This window comes from Mesoplodon mirus, assembly GCF_964341445.2.
Source record: "Mesoplodon mirus genome assembly, chromosome: 19".
Lineage (NCBI taxonomy): Eukaryota > Metazoa > Chordata > Mammalia > Artiodactyla > Ziphiidae > Mesoplodon > Mesoplodon mirus.
In genome coordinates this window covers 40182210-40206138 of record NC_138995.1, presented here as the reverse complement: position 1 = coordinate 40206138, position 23929 = coordinate 40182210, and the positions used below count along the sequence as shown (strand labels likewise).

Here is a 23929-nt window from a genome sequence, read left to right as displayed (position 1 = left end):
ATTTACATCTGCCATTTTGCTTTCTATTTTCTATATGTTACATGTCTTTTTCTCCCTCTGTTCCTCCTTTCCTGCTTTCTTTTGTATTAAGAGAGTATTTTCTAGTGTAACATTTTAATTCTGTTAATTTTTCACTTTTTCTTAGTCATTTCTTAGTGGTTGCTCTAGGACTTAAAATATATGTCTTATCAGAATCTGTTAGGATGTGTAATAACTCACTAACAATGAAATATAGAAACACTGCTCCTATCTAGCTCTCTTCCTTCTAACTCTTTTGCTATTATATGTGAGAGACCCAGTAATACCTTACTGGTCATGTTTCTTGCTTTATATACTTTTATTTCGTGTAAAAACACTGAGAGAATAAAGGAAAACAAGCATGATTTATAGAGGTTGTTATATTAACCTTCTTATTGACCATTTCTGATCTCTTCATTTATTCTTGTGGATTTGAGTTACTGTCTGAGGTGATATTCCTTTACTCCAATGCAGCTATGCTCCTTGTGCAGTTACTGTCACATATATTATATTTCTATATGTTAGAGGCCCACAATACATATTGTTTTATGCAGTTATTTTTTAAGGCACTTAAGAAAAGAAAAGAAATATGTAATCATACTGATTTTTATAGTTACCCATATTTACTAGCGCTTCGCTTTTTTTTTTTTTTGGTTTGGATTCAAGTTACCATCTGATGTCATTTGCTTTCAATCTGAAGGACTTTCTTTACTATTTATTTTTATTAGGCATGTATAATTCACATACCATACAATTCATCCCTTTAAAGTATAGAATTCAATGGTTTTTAGTATATTCACAGAGCTGTGCAACCATCACTACCATCAGTTTTCAGAAATTTTCATCATCCCCAAAAGAAGCCCTGTACTTATTAGCAGTCCCTCCTTTCCATCCTCCCCATCCCCAGCCATGGGTAACGACTAATCTACTTTGTCTCTATCGATGTGGCTATCCTGCATATTTCATATGAGTGGAATCATACAGTATGTGGTCCTTTATGAATGCCTTCTTTTAGTTAGCATGATGTTTTTACGTTTCATCCACGTTGCACTATGTATCAGTACTTTGTTCCATTTTGCGGGCTGAATAATATTTCACCTTTAATATTTCTTGTAAGAGAGGTCTGCCAGCAACAGGTATTCTCAGTTTTTATTTATCTGGGAATGTCTTTATTTTACCTTCATTTTTGCAAGATAATTTGCTGAATATAAGATACTTGGTTGACACTCTTTTACTTTCAGGAATTTGAATATACTATGCCATTGCCTTGTAACCTACATCGTTTCTGTTAAGAAGTTAGCTGTTAATTTTACTGTAGTGCCCTTGTATGTAACAAATTGTTTTTCCCTTTTTGCTTTCAAGATCTTATCTTTATTTTTGCTTTCCAGATTTTGCCTATGTTATGTCTGGATGTAGATCTCTTTGTGTTCATCTTTCTTGGAGTTTATAGAGTTTGCTGGATATACATATTGTTTTTCATCAACTTTGGGAAATTTTCAGCCATTAATACTTTAAATATTCTGTCCCTTTCTCCCCTCTTTCTGGTACTCCCACTACATATATATTGTTGCATTTCATGACATCTCACATTTCTCTGAGGCTCTCTTCACTTTCCTACATTGTTTTTCTCTCTGTTCTTCAGATTTCATAGTCTCCATTGTTCTATCTTCAGGTTTGCTGGTCGTTTCTTCTGCCAGCTCAGATGTACTGTTGAGCCTTATTTTGGTTATTGTACTTTTTTAACCCCTGAATTATTTCCATTTGGTTCTTCTTTTTTTTTCTTTTTTGACTACATCACACAGCATGCAGGATCTTAGTTCCTCGACTAGGGATCAAACCCATGCCCCCTGCAGTGGAGGCGCGGAGTCTTAACCACTGGACCCCCAGGGAAGTCCACATTTGTTTCTTTTTAAAAAAATAATTTCCATCTCTTGATGGCATTTTCTCTTTGATGAGAAATTTTTATTTTATCTTACTTTAATTCTTTAAGCATGGAAGCCAGGGGAAGAAGAAGCCCCCATCTCCTTGGCTGCACCTACCTGGGTAGAGCTTCCATTACAAAGAGCTGGGGGCTAGGTGGGTAAGGGAGTGGGCCATGGCTCCAGTGCCACAGACTCTCACTGTTCTTCCCAAGATTTAGTGGATTTTCTTGAATGATTATTTCTTAAAATGCTGTATGCCTTTAGGACAACTTGCAGAGACTTTGGCTTACTGTTCTTTTTTTTTTTTTTAATGATTTTTATCAGTAAATGTGTTGTTTTGCCGAGTTCCTTACTGTACTTTTTCAGAAGTCTTATCCCCCTTCCATGCAATCTCTTTTTTATGCAGATATTTTAACAGCTTTATTGAGATATAACTAGCATACAAGAAACTGCACATCTATAAAGTATAGTATTTTTTTTTCTTTATAACAAATTTAATCAGCTATACATATACATATGTTCCCATATCCCCTCCCTTTTGCGTCTCCCTCCCACCCTCCCTATCCCACCCCTCCAGGCGGTCACAAAGCACCGAGCTGATCTCCCTGTGCTATGCGGCTGCTTCCCACTAGCTATCTACCTTACGTTTGGTAGTGTATATATGTCCATGCCGCTCTTTCACTTTGTCACAGCTTACCCTTCCCCCTCCCCATATCCTCAAGTCCATTCTCTGGTAGGTCTGTGTCTTTATTCCTGTCTTACCCCTATGTTCTTCATGACATTTTTTTTCTTAAATTCCATATATATGTGTCAGCATACAGTATTTGTCTTTCTCTTTCTGACTTACTTCACTCTGTATGACAGACTCTAGGTCCATCCACCTCATTACAAATAGCTCAATTTCATTTCTTTTTATGGCTGAGTAATATTCCATTGTATATATGTGCCACATCTTCTTTACCCATTCATCCGATGATGGACACTTAGGTTGTTTCCATCTCTGGGCTATTGTAAATAGGGCTGCTATGAACATTTTGGTACATGTCTCTTTTTGAATTATGGTTTTCTCAGGGTATATGCCCAGTAGTGGGATTGCTGGGTCGTATGGTAGTTCTATTTGTAGTTTTTTAAGGAACCTCCATACCGTTCTCCATAGTGGCTGTACCAATTCACATTCCCACCAGCAGTGCAAGAGTGTTCCCTTTTTTCCACACCCTCTCCAGCATTTATTGTTTCTAGATGTTTTGATGATGGCCATTCTGACTGGTGTGAGATGATATCTCATTGTAGTTTTGATTTGCATTTCTCTAATGAGTAAAGATGTTGAGCATCCTTTCATGTGTTTGTTGGCAGTCTGTATATCTTCTGTGGAGAAATGTCTATTTAGGTCTTCTGCCCATTTTTGGTTTGGGTTGTTTGTTTTTTTGTTATTGAGCTGCATGAGCTGCTTATAAATTGTGGAGATTAATCCTTTGTCAGTTGCTTCATTTGCAAATATTTTCTCCCATTCTGAGGGTTGTCTGTTGGTCTTGTTTATGGTTTCCTTTGCTGTGCCAAAGCTTTGAAGTGTCATTAGGTCCCATGTGTTTATTTTTGTCTTTATTTCCATTTCTCTAGGAGGTGGGTCAAAAAGGATCTTGCTGTGATTTATGTCATAGAGTGTTCTGCCTATGTTTTCCTCTAAGAGTTTGATAGTGTCTGGCCTTACATTTAGGTCTTTAATCCATTTTGAGCTTATTTTTGTGTATGGTGTTAGGGAGTGATCTAATCTCATACTTTTACATGTCCCTGTCCAGTTTTCCCAGCACCACTTATTGAAGAGACTGTCCTTTCTCCACTGTACATTCCTGGCTCCTTTATCAAAGATAAGGTGACCATATGTCCGTGGGTTTATCTCTGGGCTTTCTATCCTGTTCCATTGATCTATCCTTCTGTTTTTGTGCCAGTACCATACTGTCTTGATTACTGTAGCTTTGTAGTATAGTCTGAAGTCAGGGAGCCTGAGTCCTCCAGCTCCATTTTTCGTTCTCAAGATTGCTTTGGCTATTCGGGGTCTTTTGTGTTTCCATACAAATTGTGAAATTTTTTGTTCTAGTTCTGTGAAAAATGCCAGTGGTAGTTTGATAGGGATTGCATTGAATCTGTAGATTGCTTTGGGTAGTAGAGTCACTTTCACAATGTCGATTCTTCCAATCCAAGAACATGGTACATCTCTCCATCTATTTGTATCATCTTTAATTTCTTTCATCAGTGTCTTATAATTTTCTGCATACAGGTCTTTTGTCTCCTTAGGTAGGTTTATTCCTAGATATTTTATTCTTTTTGTTGCGATGGTAAATGGGAGTGTTTCCTTGATTTCACTTTCAGATTTTTCATCATTAGTATATAGGAATGCCAGAGATTTCTGTGCATTAATTTTGTATCCTGCAACTTTACCAACTTCATTGATGAGCTCTAGTAGTTTTCTGGTAGCATCTTTAGGATTCTCTATGTATAGTATCATGTCATCTGCAAACAGTGACAGCTTTACTTCTTCTTTTCCGATTTGGATTCCTTTTATTTCCTTTTCTTCTCTGATTGCTGTGGCTAAACCTTCCAAAACTATGTTGACTAAGAGTGGTGAGAGTGGGCAACCTTGTCTTGTTCCTGATCTTAGTGGAAATGGTTTCAGTTTTTCACCATTGAGGACGATGCTGGCTGTGGGTTTGTCATATATGGCTTTTATTATGTTGAGGAAAGTTCCCTCTATGCCTACTTTCTGCAGGGTTTTTATCCTAAATGGGTGTTGAATTTTGTCGAAAGCTTTCTCTGCATCTATTGAGATGATCGTATGGTTTTTCTCCTTCAATTTGTTAATATGGTGTATCACGTTGATTGATTTGCGTATATTGAAGAATCCTTGCATTCCTGGAATAAACCCCACTTGATCATGGTGTATGATCCTTTTAATGTGCTGTTGGATTCTGTTTGCTAGTATTTTGTTGAGGATTTTTGCATCTATGTTCATCAGTGATATTGGCCTGTAGTTTTCTTTCTTTGTGACATCCTTGTCTGGTTTTGGTATCAAGGTGATGGTGGCCTCGTAGAATGAGTTTGGGAGTGTTCCTCCCTCTGCTCTATTTTGGAAGAGTTTGAGAAGGATAGGTGTTAGCTCTTCTCTAAATGCTTGATAGAATTCGCCTGTGAAGCCATCTGGTCCTGGGCTTTTGTTTGTTGGAGGATTTTTTATCACAGTTTCAATTTCAGTGCTTGTGATTGGTCTGTTCATATTTTCTATTTCTTCCTGATTCAGTCTTGGCAGGTTGTGCATTTCTAAGAGTTTGTCCATTTCTTCCAGGTTGTCCATTTTATTGGCATAGAGTTGCTTATAGTCATCTCTCATGATCTTTTGTATTTCTGCAGTGTCAGTTGTTACTTCTCCTTTTTCATTTCTAATTCTATTGATTTGAGTCTTCTCCCTTTTTTTCTTGATGAGTCTGGCTAATGGTTTATCAATTTTGTTTACCTTCTCAAAGAACCAGCTTTTAGTTTTATTGATCTTTGCTATCGTTTCCTTCATTTCTTTTTCAGTTATTTCTGATCTGATTTTTATGATTTCTTTCCTTCTGCTAACTTTGGGATGTTTTTGTTCTTCTTCCTCTAATTGCGTTAGGTGCAAGGTTAGGTTGTTTATTCGAGATGTTTCCTGTTTCTTAAGGTGGGGTTGTATTGCTATAAACTTCCCTCTTAGAACTGCTTTTGCTGCATCCCATAGGTTTTGGGTCGTCGTGTCTCCATTGTCATTTGTTTCTAGGTATTTTTAAATTTCCTCTTTGATTTCTTCAGTGATCACTTCGTTATTAAGTAGTGTATTGTTTAGCCTCCATGTGTTTGTATTTTTTACAGCTCTTTTCCTGTGATTGACATCTAGTCTCATAGCACTGTGGTCGGAAAAGATACTTGATACAATTTCAATTTTCTTAAATGTACCAAGGCTTGATTTGTGACCCAAGATATGATCTATCCTGGAGAATGTTCCATGAATACTTGAGGAAAACGTGTATTCTGTTGTTTTTGGATGGAATGTCCTATAAATATCAATTAAGTCCATCTTGTTTAATGTATCATTTAAAGCTTGTGTTTCCTTATTTATTTTCATTTTGGATGATCTGTCCATTGGTGAAAGTGGGGTGTTAAAGTCCCCTACTATGAGTGTGTTACTGTCGATGTCTCCTTTTATGGCTGTTAGTATTTGCCTTATGTATTGAGGTGCTCCTATGTTGGGTGCATAAATATTTACAATTGTTATATCTTCTTCTTGGATCGATCCCTTGATCATTATGTAGTGTCCTTCTTTGTCTCTTGTAGTAGTCTTTATTTTAAAGTCTAGTTTGTCTGATATGAGAATTGCTACTCCAGCTTTCCTTTGGTTTCCATTTGCATGGAATATCTTTTTCCATCCCCTTACTTTCAGTCTGTATGTGTCTCTAGGTCTGAAGTGGGTCTCTTGTAGACAGCATATATATGGGTCTTGTTCTTGTATCCATTCAGCCAATCTGTGTCTTTTGGTGGGAGCATTTAGTCCATTTCCCTTTAAGGTAATTATCGATATGTATGTTCCTATTCCCATTTTCTTAATTGTTTTGGGTTCGTTATTGTAGGTCTTTTCCTTCTGTTGTGTTTCTTGCCTAGAGAAGTTCCTTTAGCATTTGTTGTAAAGCTGGTTTGGTGGTGCTGAACTCTCTCAGCTTTTGCTTGTCTGTAACCGTTTTAATTTCTCCATCCAATCTGAATGAGATCCTTGCTGGGTAGGGTAATCTTGGTTGCAGGTTTTTCTCCTTCATCACTTTAATTATGTCCTGCCACTCCCTTCTGGCTTGTAGAGTTTCTGCTGAGAGATCAGCTGTTATCCTGATGGGGATTCCCTTGTGTGTTATTTGTTGTTTTTGCCTTGCTGCTTTTCATATGATTTCTTTGTGTTTAATTTTTGACAGTTTGATTAATATGTGTCTTGGCGTATTTCTCCTTGGATTTATTCTGTATGGGACTCTCTGTGCCTCCTGGACTTGATTAACTCTTTCCTTTCCCATATTAGGGAAGTTTTCAACTAGAATCTCTTCAAATATTGTCTCAGTCCCTTTCTTTTTCTCTTCTTCTTCTGGAACCCCTATAATTCGAATGTTGGTGCGTTTAATGTTGTCCCAGAGGTCTCTGAGACTGTCCTCTGTTCTTTTCATTCTTTTTTCTTTATTTTGCTCTGCAGCAGTTATTTCCACTATTTTATCTTCCACCTCACTTATCCGTTCTTCTGCCTCAGTTATTCTGCTATTGATCCCATCTAGAGTATTTTTCATTTCACTTATTGTGTTTTTAATCGATGCTTGATTCACCTTTAGTTCTTCTAGGTCCTTGTTAACTGTTTCTTGCATTTTGTCTATTCTATTTCCAAGATTTTGGATCTTGGAAATAGAATCTTGGATCATCTTTACCATCATTATTGTGAATTCTTTTTCAGGTAGACTGCCTATTACCTCTTCATTTGTTAGGTCTGGTGGGTTTTTATGTTGCTCCTTCTCCTGCTGTGTGTTTTTCTGTCTTCTCATTTTGCTTATGTTACTGTGTTTGGGGTCTCCTTTTTGCAGGCTGCAGGTTCGTAGTTCCCGTTGTTTTTGGTGTCTGTCCCCAGTGGCTAAGGTTGGTTTAGTGGGTTGTGTAGGCTTCCTGGTGGAGGGGACTAGTGCCTGTGTTCTGGTGGATGAGGCTGGATCTTGTCTTTCTGGTGGGCAGGTCCAGGTCTGGTGGTGTGTTTTGGGGTGTCTGCGGACTTTTTATGATTTTAGGCCACCTCTCTGCTAATGGGTGGCGTTGTGTTCCTGTGTTGCTAGTTGTTTGGCATAGGGTGTCCAGCACTGTAGCTTGCTGGTCGTTGAGTGAAGCTGGGTGCTGGTGTTGAGATGGAGAGAGATCTCTGGAAGATTTTCGCCGTTTGATATTATGTGGAGCTGGGAGGTCTCTTGTGGACCAGTGTCCTGAAGTTGGCTCTCCCACCTCAGAGGCACAGCACTGACTCCTGGCTCCTCAATCTGGGATGATTTGTTGTCTATTCATGTATTCCACAGATGCAGGGTACATCAAGTTGATTGTGGAGCTTTAATCCGCTGCTTCTGAGGCTGCTGGGAGAGGTTTCCCTTTCTCTTCTTTGTTCTCACAGCTCCTGGGTCTCAGCTTTGGATTTGGCCCCGCCTCTGCGTGTAGGTCGCCGGAGGGCGTCTGTTCTTCGCTCAGACAGGACAGGGTTAAAGGAGCAGCCTCTTCGGGGACTGTGGCTCACTCAGGCCGGGCGGGAGGGAGGGGCACGGAGTGCGGGGCGAGCCTGCAGCGGCAGAGGCCGGCGTGACGTTGCACCAGCCCGAGGCGCGCCGTGCGTTCTCCCAGGGAAGCCGCCCCTGGATCCCGGGACCCCGGTAGTGGCGGGCTGCACAGGCTCCCGGAAGGGCGGTGTGGACAGTGACCTGCGCTCGCACACAGGCCTCTTGGCGGCGGCAGCAGCGGCCCCAGCGTCCCACGCCCGTCACTGGGCTCTGCGCTTTCAGCCGTCTGTGGAGCTCCTTTAAGCAGCGCTCTTAATTCCCTCTCCTCGCGCACCAGGAAACCAAGAGGGAAGAAAAAGTCTCTTGCCTCTTCGGCAGCTCCAGAGTTTTCCCGGACTCCCTCTCGGCTAGCTGTGGCACATTAGCCCCCTTCAGGCTGAGTTCTCGCCGCCAGCCCCAGTCCTCTCCCTGCGCTCTGCCCGAAGCCCGAGCCTCAGCTTCCAGCGCCGCCCGCCCCAGCGGGCGAGCAGACAAGCCTCTCGGGCTGGTGAGTGCCACTCGGCACCGATCCTCTGTGCGGGAATCTCTCTGCTTTGCCCTACCCAGGTATGTGGGGAGTTTCTTGCCTTTTGGGAGGTCTGGGATCTTCTGCCAGCGTTCAGTAGGTGTTCTGTAGGAGTTGTTCCACGTGTAGCTGTATTTCTGGTGTATCCGTCAGAAGTTGTAAGTTTTGATGAAGTCCAATATGTCTGTCTTTTGTTTGGTTTTGGAGTCATCCAAGAAACCACTGCTTACTCCCGGGTCACCAAGAATTATACCTGTGTTTTCTTCCAAGTCTTATAGTTTTCACTCTTGCATCTCATTTCTGATATGTTGGCTCAGATGTATTTTCGTCTTCAGGGTGGAAATATCTACCGGGTCCCCCACCCGATGAAGGAGGAGAACATGGCGTGTGGCTGGTAAGTTCCGAAGCCCCTCGGGAATCCTCTGGTGGCTTTGATGTGCTGGGCCTGGGTGAGCGAGCTCTGGATGCTTCACTCCTGAAGGGGTGAGCACCAGGCCACGGGGAATCGGGGGCATCATCTCCATTTCTTTAGGGTTCGTCCAAAGCTGTCAGAGGATCAGTGTTTGGGGACAGAGTCCCATTCTCCCTTTCTTCCCCACAGTAACCAGCACAATGGTGGTCCCACAGACTGGGCAGAGCCAAGGAGCACTTACGTCTGCAAGAATTGCAGCCAGATGTTTTATACAGAGAGAGGGCTGAGCAGCCACATGTGTTTTCACAGCGACCAGTGGCCGTCACCTCGAGGGAAGCAGGAGCCGCAGGTGAAGGGGCTCGAAGCTGCCATTCATCTCAGGATGGAGCCGTCCTCCTGCGGGGAGCCTGGCTGGGGGCCGGGAGTCAGGGCTGTGCTGCTCTGGAGAGGCCCCTTTCTCCCTACATACTCTGTCTCTTAAAGGGCTGGCTCTTCTCTGTGTGTAGGTGTGTGGCATGGAGTTTTGCAAGCCACGAAGACAGGTGCTGAGGCCGGAGGGGGACAGGCAGAGTTCCCCGAGAGCCAGGAAGTCCTTGGACAACATGACCACTGCCCCTTTGGTGGTCCCTGTGTCGGTGCCTGTGGCTCCAGCGAACCATCCCCCGGGGAGCAAGGTGGGTGCACTTCCTTCCAGCTGCTTTCCAGCTGCCAGTGGGAGCTGTGAGAAAAGCCCCCAAATCCTGACTCCATAAGAGCTTGATTTGCGTGTTCATTCATCCATTCAACCTCCAGTGAGCTTCTTTTGTGCCTGGCCGTGTGCTGGGCAGGGCTGGGGACACTGCAGCGACCACAACAGGCCTGCCCCCGTCTCCTGGGGCTCCCAGCCCAGCGGGGTAGATAGACCCATCCCCGGACACTGACGACCCAGAACGGGCCGGGCTGGGAGAGGGAGCTGTAGGAGCCCCGAGGGCACCAGAGACCCTGCCTGAGGAAGGGGGTGTTGCAGCTGAGAGCTGGAGGATGAGGAGGGGTAAGATGGGCAGAGAGGAGGGGAGATTGCGTGGAGGTAAGAGAGAGTGTAGCAAGCTCAAGCCGTCGTCTCTTCAGCCTGTGCTGGAAGACCCCACCTGGAGAAGTCCATGCTGGACTCGGGTACGGGGTGCATGGAGCCCACTGTTTGTCTCCCAGGAGCTGCTGTCATTTTGAGGGCAACAGGTTTTCCTTTTGTCATGCTGTTGCATCCGTCTGGCCCCCACACTTTAAGTGCCAGTCACTTTAACAACGGACATGAGTTTCCAAAATGGTCTGAGTGAGGGCCTCTCCTTGCGGGGTGTGGGTGCCTGAGAAGGCCCCAGCCTCAAACATCGCCCGGCTTAGGGTCTGGAGTCTGGCTCAGGCGTGGTGGCCCTGCCCGGCTTCCTGTGCTGAGGACTCTTTGCACGGCCATGCTGGGTGTGCGTCTGGCTGGTCAGTACCCTTTCCCACTCTCAGGCCATCTTGAGGACTGAGCTGTGGGGCCGGTGGCCTCAGGTGACCCCTATGGTTCTGAAGTCTCTTCTTCTCCAGGGACAGGAGAAGGACGGGGAAGAGAGAGACAGGAGAGCAGCCAACACAGGAAGCGGAAGAAGCTCCCACGGCCCAAGGCACTGCTCATCCCTCCTCCGCCCTCCATGTCTGGGGAGCCGGGCCCGGGAGGATGCCGCCAGAGCTGCCTGTGCTCGCCCGTGTTCCTGGTGGACCGTCTCCTGAAGGGAGTGTCCCAGTGCCCTGCCTACACGCCGCCCCCGATGCTCAGCCCCATCCGGGAGGGCTCTGGGCTGTATTTCAACACTCTGTGTTCCACATCTGCCCGGGCCCGTCCCGACAGGCTCATCAGCGCCATGCTTGGTGAGTGAGCTTGATCACCCCATGATAGGCCTGTGGGGGGCCAGACCCCCGCCCCCTGTAGAATTCGGTCCAGCCATTCCCTCTGGCCTACGCTTGGGTCTGGTCTGGGTGTCCTGTTGCTGTTCAGAACTATCCCAGGACCATCTGGGACCAGCAGCCTTCTAGGTGCTTATAACTTTGTAGCCAGAAAGAAAATAGATGCAATTTAGCCTAACCACCATTCTGCCTGCCCTTTCGAGTAATTGTTTAAACAGCTTTATTGAGGTATAATTCACATGCCATATGAATCACCCATTTAAAGTGTACAGTGATTTTTTAGTGTATTCTTAGGATTGTACACCCATCCCACAATCTAATTCTAGAGCATTTTCATCACCCCAGAAGATTATATCCACGAGCGGTGACACACAGGCCCTGTAGCCCCCAGCTCCTCTGCCCTGGGCAACCACCAGTCTACCAACCTACTTTTTCTATGGGTCTCCCTATTCTGGACATTTCATATACTTGGGATCATACAATATGTGCCATTCTGTGTCTAGCTTGTTCACTTAGAATAATGTTGTCAAGGTTCATCCATGTTGTACCATGCATCAGTGCTTCATTTCTTTTTATGGATGAATGATATTCCATTCTCTGGAGAGACAACATTTTATTTATCCATTCATCAGTTGAGGGGCATTTGGGTTGTTTTCGTCCTTTGGCTCTTGCAAATAGTGCTGTTAAGAACATTTATGTATAAGTTGTTTTTGGACATAAGTCCTCATTTCTCTTGGGTATACAGCTCAGAGTGGAATTGCTGGGTCAAAGGGTAACTATGTCTAACCGTTTAAGGAACTGCCGGACTGTTTTCCAAAATGGCCGGGTCATTTTAAATTTCCACCAGCATTGTATGAAAGTTCCAGTTTCTCCACATCCTTGCTAAACACTTCTTATCTGTCTTTTTCATTATAACCATCCTAGTGGGTGTAAAGTGGTAGCTCGTTGTGGGGTGTTTGTTTATTTGTTTGTTTGTTTGTTTTGCGGTACGTGGGCCTCTCAGTGTTTGTGGCCTCGCCCGTTGTGGAGCACAGGCTCCGGATGCGCAGGCTCAGCGACCATGGCTCTCGGGCCCAGCCGCACCGCAGCAAGCGGGATCCTCCCGGACCGGGGCACGAACCTGCGTCCCCTGCATCGGCAGGCGGACTCTCAACCACTGCGCCACCAGGGAAGCCCCCTCATTGTGGTTTTGATTTACATTTCCCTGATGGCTAACGATGTTGAGCATCTTTCCATGTGCTTATTATCCATTTGTATATCTTCTCGGGAGAAATGTCTGTTCAGATCCTTTGCCCATTTTTTAACTTGAATTCTTATCTTTTTATCATTGAGTTGTCTCAGTTCCTTATATAGTCTGGATGCAAGCCCCTTATCAGATATATGATTTGCAAATTCTCTCCAATTTTGTGGGTTGTCCTTTCATTTTATTTATGATATGGTTTGCAGTACACAAGTTTTTAATTTTGATGAAGTCCAACTTATTCTTAGGCCTGCGATCAATCTTTAGTTAACTTTTATATACTGTATGAGGTAGGAGTCCAAATTTATTCTTTGGCATGTATGTATCAGTTCTTCCAGCACTTGAAAATACTGTTCTTTTCTCATTGAATAGTCTTGGTACTTTGTTTTGTTTTGTTTTCTTTTGCGGTACACGGGCCTCTCACTGTTGTGGCCTCTCCCGTTGCGGGGCACAGGCTCCGGACGCGCAGGCTCAGTGGCCATGGCTCACGGACCCAGCTGCTCCGCGGCATGTGGGATCTTCCCAGACCGGGGCACAAACCCATGTCCCCTGCATCGCCAGGCAGACTCTCAGCCACTGCGCCACCAGGGAAGCCCTGTCTTGGTACCTTTGTGGAAAATCAGTTGACCATAAATGATTTGAGATTTTTCTTCTTTTTTAATACAGGCATTTTACAGCTATAGATTTCCTTCTGAACATTGCTTTAGCTACATTTTGTAAGTTTTAGTATGTTGTGTTTTTATATTCATTCAGCTAAAGTATTTTCTAATTTATCATTCCACTTGTTTAACACACTGACTATTAAAGAGTGTGTTGCTTAATTTTCACATATTTGTGAATTTTCCAAATTGCTGCCTTTTATTGATTTGTAATCTAATTCTCTTGTGGTCAGAGAACATACTTTGTTTCTTTTTCAATTTAATTAATTTAATTTATTATTTTTTTTTTTGGCTGTGCTGTGTGGTTTGCAGGATCTTAGTTGCCCCACCAGGGATCAAACCCATGCCCCCTGCAGCGGAAGCGTGGAGTCCTAATGACTGGACCGCCAGGGAATTCCCTTAAATTTATTTTAAAATTTAAAACTTATTGAGGCATGTTATATGGGCTAGAATCCGGTCTGTCTTGAAGAATGTTCCATGTGAATTTGAGAAGAATGTATTCTACTGATGTTTGGTGGAATGCTGTATTTTGTCTGTTTTGTCTAGTTAGTTTCAATTTCCTTGTTGATCTTCTGCCTAGCTGCCCTATCCACTGTTGAAAGTATTGAAATCTCCAACTATTATTTTGTAATGGTTTATTTCATCCTTCAGTTCTGTCGTTTGTTGCTTGGTGTATTTTGGGGTTCTGTTTTTAGGTGTGTATATGTTTGTAATTGTCACATCTTCCTCACGGCTTGACCTTTTACCATTATGATGTGATTGTGACTTCATTTGTCATTACTACAATAATTTTATCATTATCTCTGGTAATATTTTTTTGTTTTAAAGTCTAATGTGCCTGACATTAGTATAGTCATTCCATTCTCTTTTTTGGTTGTTGTTTTCTTGGTATATATTTTTCTCTTCTTTTACTTTCAGCCTATTTGTGTCTTTGAAAATAAAGCATGTTACCTCTAGACACCATTAGTTGGATCATGTGTTTTTTTATCCAGTCTTAGAAACTCTGCCTTTTGGCTTGGTTTGTTTAATCCATTCTTGTTTACTGTTACATTGATATGGTTGCATTTACATCTGCCATTTTGCTTTCTATTTTCTATATGTTACATGTCTTTTTCTCCCTCTGTTCCTCCTTTCCTGCTTTCTTTTGTATTAAGAGAGTATTTTCTAGTGTAACATTTTAATTCTGTTAATTTTTCACTTTTTCTTAGTCATTTCTTAGTGGTTGCTCTAGGACTTAAAATATATGTCTTATCAGAATCTGTTAGGATGTGTAATAACTCACTAACAATGAAATATAGAAACACTGCTCCTATCTAGCTCTCTTCCTTCTAACTCTTTTGCTATTATATGTGAGAGACCCAGTAATACCTTACTGGTCATGTTTCTTGCTTTATATACTTTTATTTCGTGTAAAAACACTGAGAGAATAAAGGAAAACAAGCATGATTTATAGAGGTTGTTATATTAACCTTCTTATTGACCATTTCTGATCTCTTCATTTATTCTTGTGGATTTGAGTTACTGTCTGAGGTGATATTCCTTTACTCCAATGCAGCTGTGCTCCTTGTGCAGTTACTGTCACATATATTATATTTCTATATGTTAGAGGCCCACAATACATATTGTTTTATGCAGTTATTTTTTAAGGCACTTAAGAAAAGAAAAGAAATATGTAATCATACTGATTTTTATAGTTACCCATATTTACTAGCGCTTCGCTTTTTTTTTTTTTGGTTTGGATTCAAGTTACCATCTGATGTCATTTGCTTTCAATCTGAAGGACTTTCTTTACTATTTATTTTTATTAGGCATGTATAATTCACATACCATACAATTCATCCCTTTAAAGTATAGAATTCAATGGTTTTTAGTATATTCACAGAGCTGTGCAACCATCACTACCATCAGTTTTCAGAAATTTTCATCATCCCCAAAAGAAGCCCTGTACTTATTAGCAGTCCCTCCTTTCCATCCTCCCCATCCCCAGCCATGGGTAACGACTAATCTACTTTGTCTCTATCGATGTGGCTATCCTGCATATTTCATATGAGTGGAATCATACAGTATGTGGTCCTTTATGAATGCCTTCTTTTAGTTAGCATGATGTTTTTACGTTTCATCCACGTTGCACTATGTATCAGTACTTTGTTCCATTTTGCGGGCTGAATAATATTTCACCTTTAATATTTCTTGTAAGAGAGGTCTGCCAGCAACAGGTATTCTCAGTTTTTATTTATCTGGGAATGTCTTTATTTTACCTTCATTTTTGCAAGATAATTTGCTGAATATAAGATACTTGGTTGACACTCTTTTACTTTCAGGAATTTGAATATACTATGCCATTGCCTTGTAACCTACATCGTTTCTGTTAAGAAGTTAGCTGTTAATTTTACTGTAGTGCCCTTGTATGTAACAAATTGTTTTTCCCTTTTTGCTTTCAAGATCTTATCTTTATTTTTGCTTTCCAGATTTTGCCTATGTTATGTCTGGATGTAGATCTCTTTGTGTTCATCTTTCTTGGAGTTTATAGAGTTTGCTGGATATACATATTGTTTTTCATCAACTTTGGGAAATTTTCAGCCATTAATACTTTAAATATTCTGTCCCTTTCTCCCCTCTTTCTGGTACTCCCACTACATATATATTGTTGCATTTCATGACATCTCACATTTCTCTGAGGCTCTCTTCACTTTCCTACATTGTTTTTCTCTCTGTTCTTCAGATTTCATAGTCTCCATTGTTCTATCTTCAGGTTTGCTGGTCGTTTCTTCTGCCAGCTCAGATGTACTGTTGAGCCTTATTTTGGTTATTGTACTTTTTTAACCCCTGAATTATTTCCATTTGGTTCTTCTTTTTTTTTCTTTTTTGACTACATCACACAGCATGCAGGATCTTAGTTCCTCGACTAGGGATCAAACCCATGCCCCCTGCAGTGGAGGCGCGGAGTCTTAACCACTGGACCCCCAGGGAAGTCCACATTTGTTTCTTTTTAAAAAAATAATTTCCATCTCTTGATGGCATTTTCTCTTTGATGAGAAATTTTTATTTTATCTTACTTTAATTCTTTAAGCATGGAAGCCAGGGGAAGAAGAAGCCCCCATCTCCTTGGCTGCACCTACCTGGGTAGAGCTTCCATTACAAAGAGCTGGGGGCTAGGTGGGTAAGGGAGTGGGCCATGGCTCCAGTGCCACAGACTCTCACTGTTCTTCCCAAGATTTAGTGGATTTTCTTGAATGATTATTTCTTAAAATGCTGTATGCCTTTAGGACAACTTGCAGAGACTTTGGCTTACTGTTCTTTTTTTTTTTTTTAATGATTTTTATCAGTAAATGTGTTGTTTTGCCGAGTTCCTTACTGTACTTTTTCAGAAGTCTTATCCCCCTTCCATGCAATCTCTTTTTTATGCAGATATTTTAACAGCTTTATTGAGATATAACTAGCATACAAGAAACTGCACATCTATAAAGTATAGTATTTTTTTTTCTTTATAACAAATTTAATCAGCTATACATATACATATGTTCCCATATCCCCTCCCTTTTGCGTCTCCCTCCCACCCTCCCTATCCCACCCCTCCAGGCGGTCACAAAGCACCGAGCTGATCTCCCTGTGCTATGCGGCTGCTTCCCACTAGCTATCTACCTTACGTTTGGTAGTGTATATATGTCCATGCCGCTCTTTCACTTTGTCACAGCTTACCCTTCCCCCTCCCCATATCCTCAAGTCCATTCTCTGGTAGGTCTGTGTCTTTATTCCTGTCTTACCCCTATGTTCTTCATGACATTTTTTTTCTTAAATTCCATATATATGTGTCAGCATACAGTATTTGTCTTTCTCTTTCTGACTTACTTCACTCTGTATGACAGACTCTAGGTCCATCCACCTCATTACAAATAGCTCAATTTCATTTCTTTTTATGGCTGAGTAATATTCCATTGTATATATGTGCCACATCTTCTTTACCCATTCATCCGATGATGGACACTTAGGTTGTTTCCATCTCCGGGCTATTGTAAATAGGGCTGCTATGAACATTTTGGTACATGTCTCTTTTTGAATTATGGTTTTCTCAGGGTATATGCCCAGTAGTGGGATTGCTGGGTCGTATGGTAGTTCTATTTGTAGTTTTTTAAGGAACCTCCATACCGTTCTCCATAGTGGCTGTACCAATTCACATTCCCACCAGCAGTGCAAGAGTGTTCCCTTTTTTCCACACCCTCTCCAGCATTTATTGTTTCTAGATGTTTTGATGATGGCCATTCTGACTGGTGTGAGATGATATCTCATTGTAGTTTTTTTTTTTTTTTTTTTTTTTTTTTGCTGTACGCGGGCCTCTCACTGCTGTGGCCTCTCCCGTTGCGGAGCACAGGCTCCGGACACACAGGCTCCGCGGCCATGGCTCGCGGGCCCAGCCGCTCCGCGGCATGTGGGATCTTCCGGGATCGGGGCACGAACCCGTGTCCCCTGCATCGGCAGGCGGACTCTCAACCACTGCGCCACCAGGGAAGCCCCTCATTGTAGTTTTGATTTGCATTTCTCTAATGAGTAAAGATGTTGAGCATCCTTTCATGTGTTTGTTGGCAGTCTGTATATCTTCTGTGGAGAAATGTCTATTTAGGTCTTCTGCCCATTTTTGGTTTGGGTTGTTTGTTTTTTTGTTATTGAGCTGCATGAGCTGCTTATAAATTGTGGAGATTAATCCTTTGTCAGTTGCTTCATTTGCAAATATTTTCTCCCATTCTGAGGGTTGTCTGTTGGTCTTGTTTATGGTTTCCTTTGCTGTGCCAAAGCTTTGAAGTGTCATTAGGTCCCATGTGTTTATTTTTGTCTTTATTTCCATTTCTCTAGGAGGTGGGTCAAAAAGGATCTTGCTGTGATTTATGTCATAGAGTGTTCTGCCTATGTTTTCCTCTAAGAGTTTGATAGTGTCTGGCCTTACATTTAGGTCTTTAATCCATTTTGAGCTTATTTTTGTGTATGGTGTTAGGGAGTGATCTAATCTCATACTTTTACATGTCCCTGTCCAGTTTTCCCAGCACCACTTATTGAAGAGACTGTCCTTTCTCCACTGTACATTCCTGGCTCCTTTATCAAAGATAAGGTGACCATATGTCCGTGGGTTTATCTCTGGGCTTTCTATCCTGTTCCATTGATCTATCCTTCTGTTTTTGTGCCAGTACCATACTGTCTTGATTACTGTAGCTTTGTAGTATAGTCTGAAGTCAGGGAGCCTGAGTCCTCCAGCTCCATTTTTCGTTCTCAAGATTGCTTTGGCTATTCGGGGTCTTTTGTGTTTCCATACAAATTGTGAAATTTTTTGTTCTAGTTCTGTGAAAAATGCCAGTGGTAGTTTGATAGGGATTGCATTGAATCTGTAGATTGCTTTGGGTAGTAGAGTCACTTTCACAATGTCGATTCTTCCAATCCAAGAACATGGTACATCTCTCCATCTATTTGTATCATCTTTAATTTCTTTCATCAGTGTCTTATAATTTTCTGCATACAGGTCTTTTGTCTCCTTAGGTAGGTTTATTCCTAGATATTTTATTCTTTTTGTTGCGATGGTAAATGGGAGTGTTTCCTTGATTTCACTTTCAGATTTTTCATCATTAGTATATAGGAATGCCAGAGATTTCTGTGCATTAATTTTGTATCCTGCAACTTTACCAACTTCATTGATGAGCTCTAGTAGTTTTCTGGTAGCATCTTTAGGATTCTCTATGTATAGTATCATGTCATCTGCAAACAGTGACAGCTTTACTTCTTCTTTTCCGATTTGGATTCCTTTTATTTCCTTTTCTTCTCTGATTGCTGTGGCTAAACCTTCCAAAACTATGTTGACTAAGAGTGGTGAGAGTGGGCAACCTTGTCTTGTTCCTGATCTTAGTGGAAATGGTTTCAGTTTTTCACCATTGAGGACGATGCTGGCTGTGGGTTTGTCATATATGGCTTTTATTATGTTGAGGAAAGTTCCCTCTATGCCTACTTTCTGCAGGGTTTTTATCCTAAATGGGTGTTGAATTTTGTCGAAAGCTTTCTCTGCATCTATTGAGATGATCGTATGGTTTTTCTCCTTCAATTTGTTAATATGGTGTATCACGTTGATTGATTTGCGTATATTGAAGAATCCTTGCATTCCTGGAATAAACCCCACTTGATCATGGTGTATGATCCTTTTAATGTGCTGTTGGATTCTGTTTGCTAGTATTTTGTTGAGGATTTTTGCATCTATGTTCATCAGTGATATTGGCCTGTAGTTTTCTTTCTTTGTGACATCCTTGTCTGGTTTTGGTATCAAGGTGATGGTGGCCTCGTAGAATGAGTTTGGGAGTGTTCCTCCCTCTGCTCTATTTTGGAAGAGTTTGAGAAGGATAGGTGTTAGCTCTTCTCTAAATGCTTGATAGAATTCGCCTGTGAAGCCATCTGGTCCTGGGCTTTTGTTTGTTGGAGGATTTTTTATCACAGTTTCAATTTCAGTGCTTGTGATTGGTCTGTTCATATTTTCTATTTCTTCCTGATTCAGTCTTGGCAGGTTGTGCATTTCTAAGAGTTTGTCCATTTCTTCCAGGTTGTCCATTTTATTGGCATAGAGTTGCTTATAGTCATCTCTCATGATCTTTTGTATTTCTGCAGTGTCAGTTGTTACTTCTCCTTTTTCATTTCTAATTCTATTGATTTGAGTCTTCTCCCTTTTTTTCTTGATGAGTCTGGCTAATGGTTTATCAATTTTGTTTACCTTCTCAAAGAACCAGCTTTTAGTTTTATTGATCTTTGCTATCGTTTCCTTCATTTCTTTTTCAGTTATTTCTGATCTGATTTTTATGATTTCTTTCCTTCTGCTAACTTTGGGATGTTTTTGTTCTTCTTCCTCTAATTGCGTTAGGTGCAAGGTTAGGTTGTTTATTCGAGATGTTTCCTGTTTCTTAAGGTGGGGTTGTATTGCTATAAACTTCCCTCTTAGAACTGCTTTTGCTGCATCCCATAGGTTTTGGGTCGTCGTGTCTCCATTGTCATTTGTTTCTAGGTATTTTTAAATTTCCTCTTTGATTTCTTCAGTGATCACTTCGTTATTAAGTAGTGTATTGTTTAGCCTCCATGTGTTTGTATTTTTTTTTTTTTTTTTTTTTTTTTTTTTTTTTTTTTTTTTTTTATCGTACGCGGGCCTCTCACTGTTGTGGCCTCTCCCGTTGCGGAGCACAGGCTCCGGACGTGCAGGCTCAGCGGCCATGGCTCACGGGCCCAGCCGCTCCGCGGCATGTGGGATCTTCCCGGACTGGGGCACGAACCCGTGTCCCCTGCATTGGCAGGAGGACTCTCAACCACTGCGCCACCAGGGAAGCCCTGTTTGTATTTTTTACAGCTCTTTTCCTGTGATTGACATCTAGTCTCATAGCACTGTGGTCGGAAAAGATACTTGATACAATTTCAATTTTCTTAAATGTACCAAGGCTTGATTTGTGACCCAAGATATGATCTATCCTGGAGAATGTTCCATGAATACTTGAGGAAAACGTGTATTCTGTTGTTTTTGGATGGAATGTCCTATAAATATCAATTAAGTCCATCTTGTTTAATGTATCATTTAAAGCTTGTGTTTCCTTATTTATTTTCATTTTGGATGATCTGTCCATTGGTGAAAGTGGGGTGTTAAAGTCCCCTACTATGAGTGTGTTACTGTCGATGTCTCCTTTTATGGCTGTTAGTATTTGCCTTATGTATTGAGGTGCTCCTATGTTGGGTGCATAAATATTTACAATTGTTATATCTTCTTCTTGGATCGATCCCTTGATCATTATGTAGTGTCCTTCTTTGTCTCTTGTAGTAGTCTTTATTTTAAAGTCTAGTTTGTCTGATATGAGAATTGCTACTCCAGCTTTCCTTTGGTTTCCATTTGCATGGAATATCTTTTTCCATCCCCTTACTTTCAGTCTGTATGTGTCTCTAGGTCTGAAGTGGGTCTCTTGTAGACAGCATATATATGGGTCTTGTTCTTGTATCCATTCAGCCAATCTGTGTCTTTTGGTGGGAGCATTTAGTCCATTTCCCTTTAAGGTAATTATCGATATGTATGTTCCTATTCCCATTTTCTTAATTGTTTTGGGTTCGTTATTGTAGGTCTTTTCCTTCTGTTGTGTTTCTTGCCTAGAGAAGTTCCTTTAGCATTTGTTGTAAAGCTGGTTTGGTGGTGCTGAACTCTCTCAGCTTTTGCTTGTCTGTAACCGTTTTAATTTCTCCATCCAATCTGAATGAGATCCTTGCTGGGTAGGGTAATCTTGGTTGCAGGTTTTTCTCCTTCATCACTTTAATTATGTCCTGCCACTCCCTTCTGGCTTGTAGAGTTTCTGCTGAGAGATCAGCTGTTATCCTGATGGGGATTCCCTTGTGTGTTATTTGTTGTTTTTGCCTTGCTGCTTTTCATATGATTTCTTTGTGTTTAATTTTTGACAGTTTGATTAATATGTGTCTTGGCGTATTTCTCCTTGGATTTATTCTGTATGGGACTCTCTGTGCCTCCTGGACTTGATTAACTCTTTCCTTTCCCATATTAGGGAAGTTTTCAACTAGAATCTCTTCAAATATTGTCTCAGTCCCTTTCTTTTTCTCTTCTTCTTCTGGAACCCCTATAATTCGAATGTTGGTGCGTTTAATGTTGTCCCAGAGGTCTCTGAGACTGTCCTCTGTTCTTTTCATTCTTTTTTCTTTATTTTGCTCTGCAGCAGTTATTTCCACTATTTTATCTTCCACCTCACTTATCCGTTCTTCTGCCTCAGTTATTCTGCTATTGATCCCATCTAGAGTATTTTTCATTTCACTTATTGTGTTTTTAATCGATGCTTGATTCACCTTTAGTTCTTCTAGGTCCTTGTTAACTGTTTCTTGCATTTTGTCTATTCTATTTCCAAGATTTTGGATCTTGGAAATAGAATCTTGGATCATCTTTACCATCATTATTGTGAATTCTTTTTCAGGTAGACTGCCTATTACCTCTTCATTTGTTAGGTCTGGTGGGTTTTTATGTTGCTCCTTCTCCTGCTGTGTGTTTTTCTGTCTTCTCATTTTGCTTATGTTACTGTGTTTGGGGTCTCCTTTTTGCAGGCTGCAGGTTCGTAGTTCCCGTTGTTTTTGGTGTCTGTCCCCAGTGGCTAAGGTTGGTTTAGTGGGTTGTGTAGGCTTCCTGGTGGAGGGGACTAGTGCCTGTGTTCTGGTGGATGAGGCTGGATCTTGTCTTTCTGGTGGGCAGGTCCAGGTCTGGTGGTGTGTTTTGGGGTGTCTGCGGACTTTTTATGATTTTAGGCCACCTCTCTGCTAATGGGTGGCGTTGTGTTCCTGTGTTGCTAGTTGTTTGGCATAGGGTGTCCAGCACTGTAGCTTGCTGGTCGTTGAGTGAAGCTGGGTGCTGGTGTTGAGATGGAGAGAGATCTCTGGAAGATTTTCGCCGTTTGATATTATGTGGAGCTGGGAGGTCTCTTGTGGACCAGTGTCCTGAAGTTGGCTCTCCCACCTCAGAGGCACAGCACTGACTCCTGGCTCCTCAATCTGGGATGATTTGTTGTCTATTCATGTATTCCACAGATGCAGGGTACATCAAGTTGATTGTGGAGCTTTAATCCGCTGCTTCTGAGGCTGCTGGGAGAGGTTTCCCTTTCTCTTCTTTGTTCTCACAGCTCCTGGGTCTCAGCTTTGGATTTGGCCCCGCCTCTGCGTGTAGGTCGCCGGAGGGCGTCTGTTCTTCGCTCAGACAGGACAGGGTTAAAGGAGCAGCCTCTTCGGGGACTGTGGCTCACTCAGGCCGGGCGGGAGGGAGGGGCACGGAGTGCGGGGCGAGCCTGCAGCGGCAGAGGCCGGCGTGACGTTGCACCAGCCCGAGGCGCGCCGTGCGTTCTCCCAGGGAAGCCGCCCCTGGATCCCGGGACCCCGGTAGTGGCGGGCTGCACAGGCTCCCGGAAGGGCGGTGTGGACAGTGACCTGCGCTCGCACACAGGCCTCTTGGCGGCGGCAGCAGCGGCCCCAGCGTCCCACGCCCGTCACTGGGCTCTGCGCTTTCAGCCGTCTGTGGAGCTCCTTTAAGCAGCGCTCTTAATTCCCTCTCCTCGCGCACCAGGAAACCAAGAGGGAAGAAAAAGTCTCTTGCCTCTTCGGCAGCTCCAGAGTTTTCCCGGACTCCCTCTCGGCTAGCTGTGGCACATTAGCCCCCTTCAGGCTGAGTTCTCGCCGCCAGCCCCAGTCCTCTCCCTGCGCTCTGCCCGAAGCCCGAGCCTCAGCTTCCAGCGCCGCCCGCCCCAGCGGGCGAGCAGACAAGCCTCTCGGGCTGGTGAGTGCCACTCGGCACCGATCCTCTGTGCGGGAATCTCTCTGCTTTGCCCTACCCAGGTATGTGGGGAGTTTCTTGCCTTTTGGGAGGTCTGGGATCTTCTGCCAGCGTTCAGTAGGTGTTCTGTAGGAGTTGTTCCACGTGTAGCTGTATTTCTGGTGTATCCGTCAGAAGTTGTAAGTTTTGATGAAGTCCAATATGTCTGTCTTTTGTTTGGTTTTGGAGTCATCCAAGAAACCACTGCTTACTCCCGGGTCACCAAGAATTATACCTGTGTTTTCTTCCAAGTCTTATAGTTTTCACTCTTGCATCTCATTTCTGATATGTTGGCTCAGATGTATTTTCGTCTTCAGGGTGGAAATATCTACCGGGTCCCCCACCCGATGAAGGAGGAGAACATGGCGTGTGGCTGGTAAGTTCCGAAGCCCCTCGGGAATCCTCTGGTGGCTTTGATGTGCTGGGCCTGGGTGAGCGAGCTCTGGATGCTTCACTCCTGAAGGGGTGAGCACCAGGCCACGGGGAATCGGGGGCATCATCTCCATTTCTTTAGGGTTCGTCCAAAGCTGTCAGAGGATCAGTGTTTGGGGA

General features: G+C 42.6%; 1 pseudogene across 1 annotated transcript in view; it reads left to right on the top strand.

Moving 5' to 3' along the window:
- The window catches only part of LOC309794541 (zinc finger protein 541-like), a 192689-nt pseudogene that overhangs the window by 25686 nt on the left and 143074 nt on the right, over positions 1-23929 (top strand). The window contains exons 5-7 of the transcript in view: positions 9131-9189; positions 9397-9556; positions 10774-11094. The product of the transcript in view is annotated as a zinc finger protein 541-like (transcript). The remainder of the gene's footprint in view (positions 1-9130; positions 9190-9396; positions 9557-10773; positions 11095-23929) is intronic.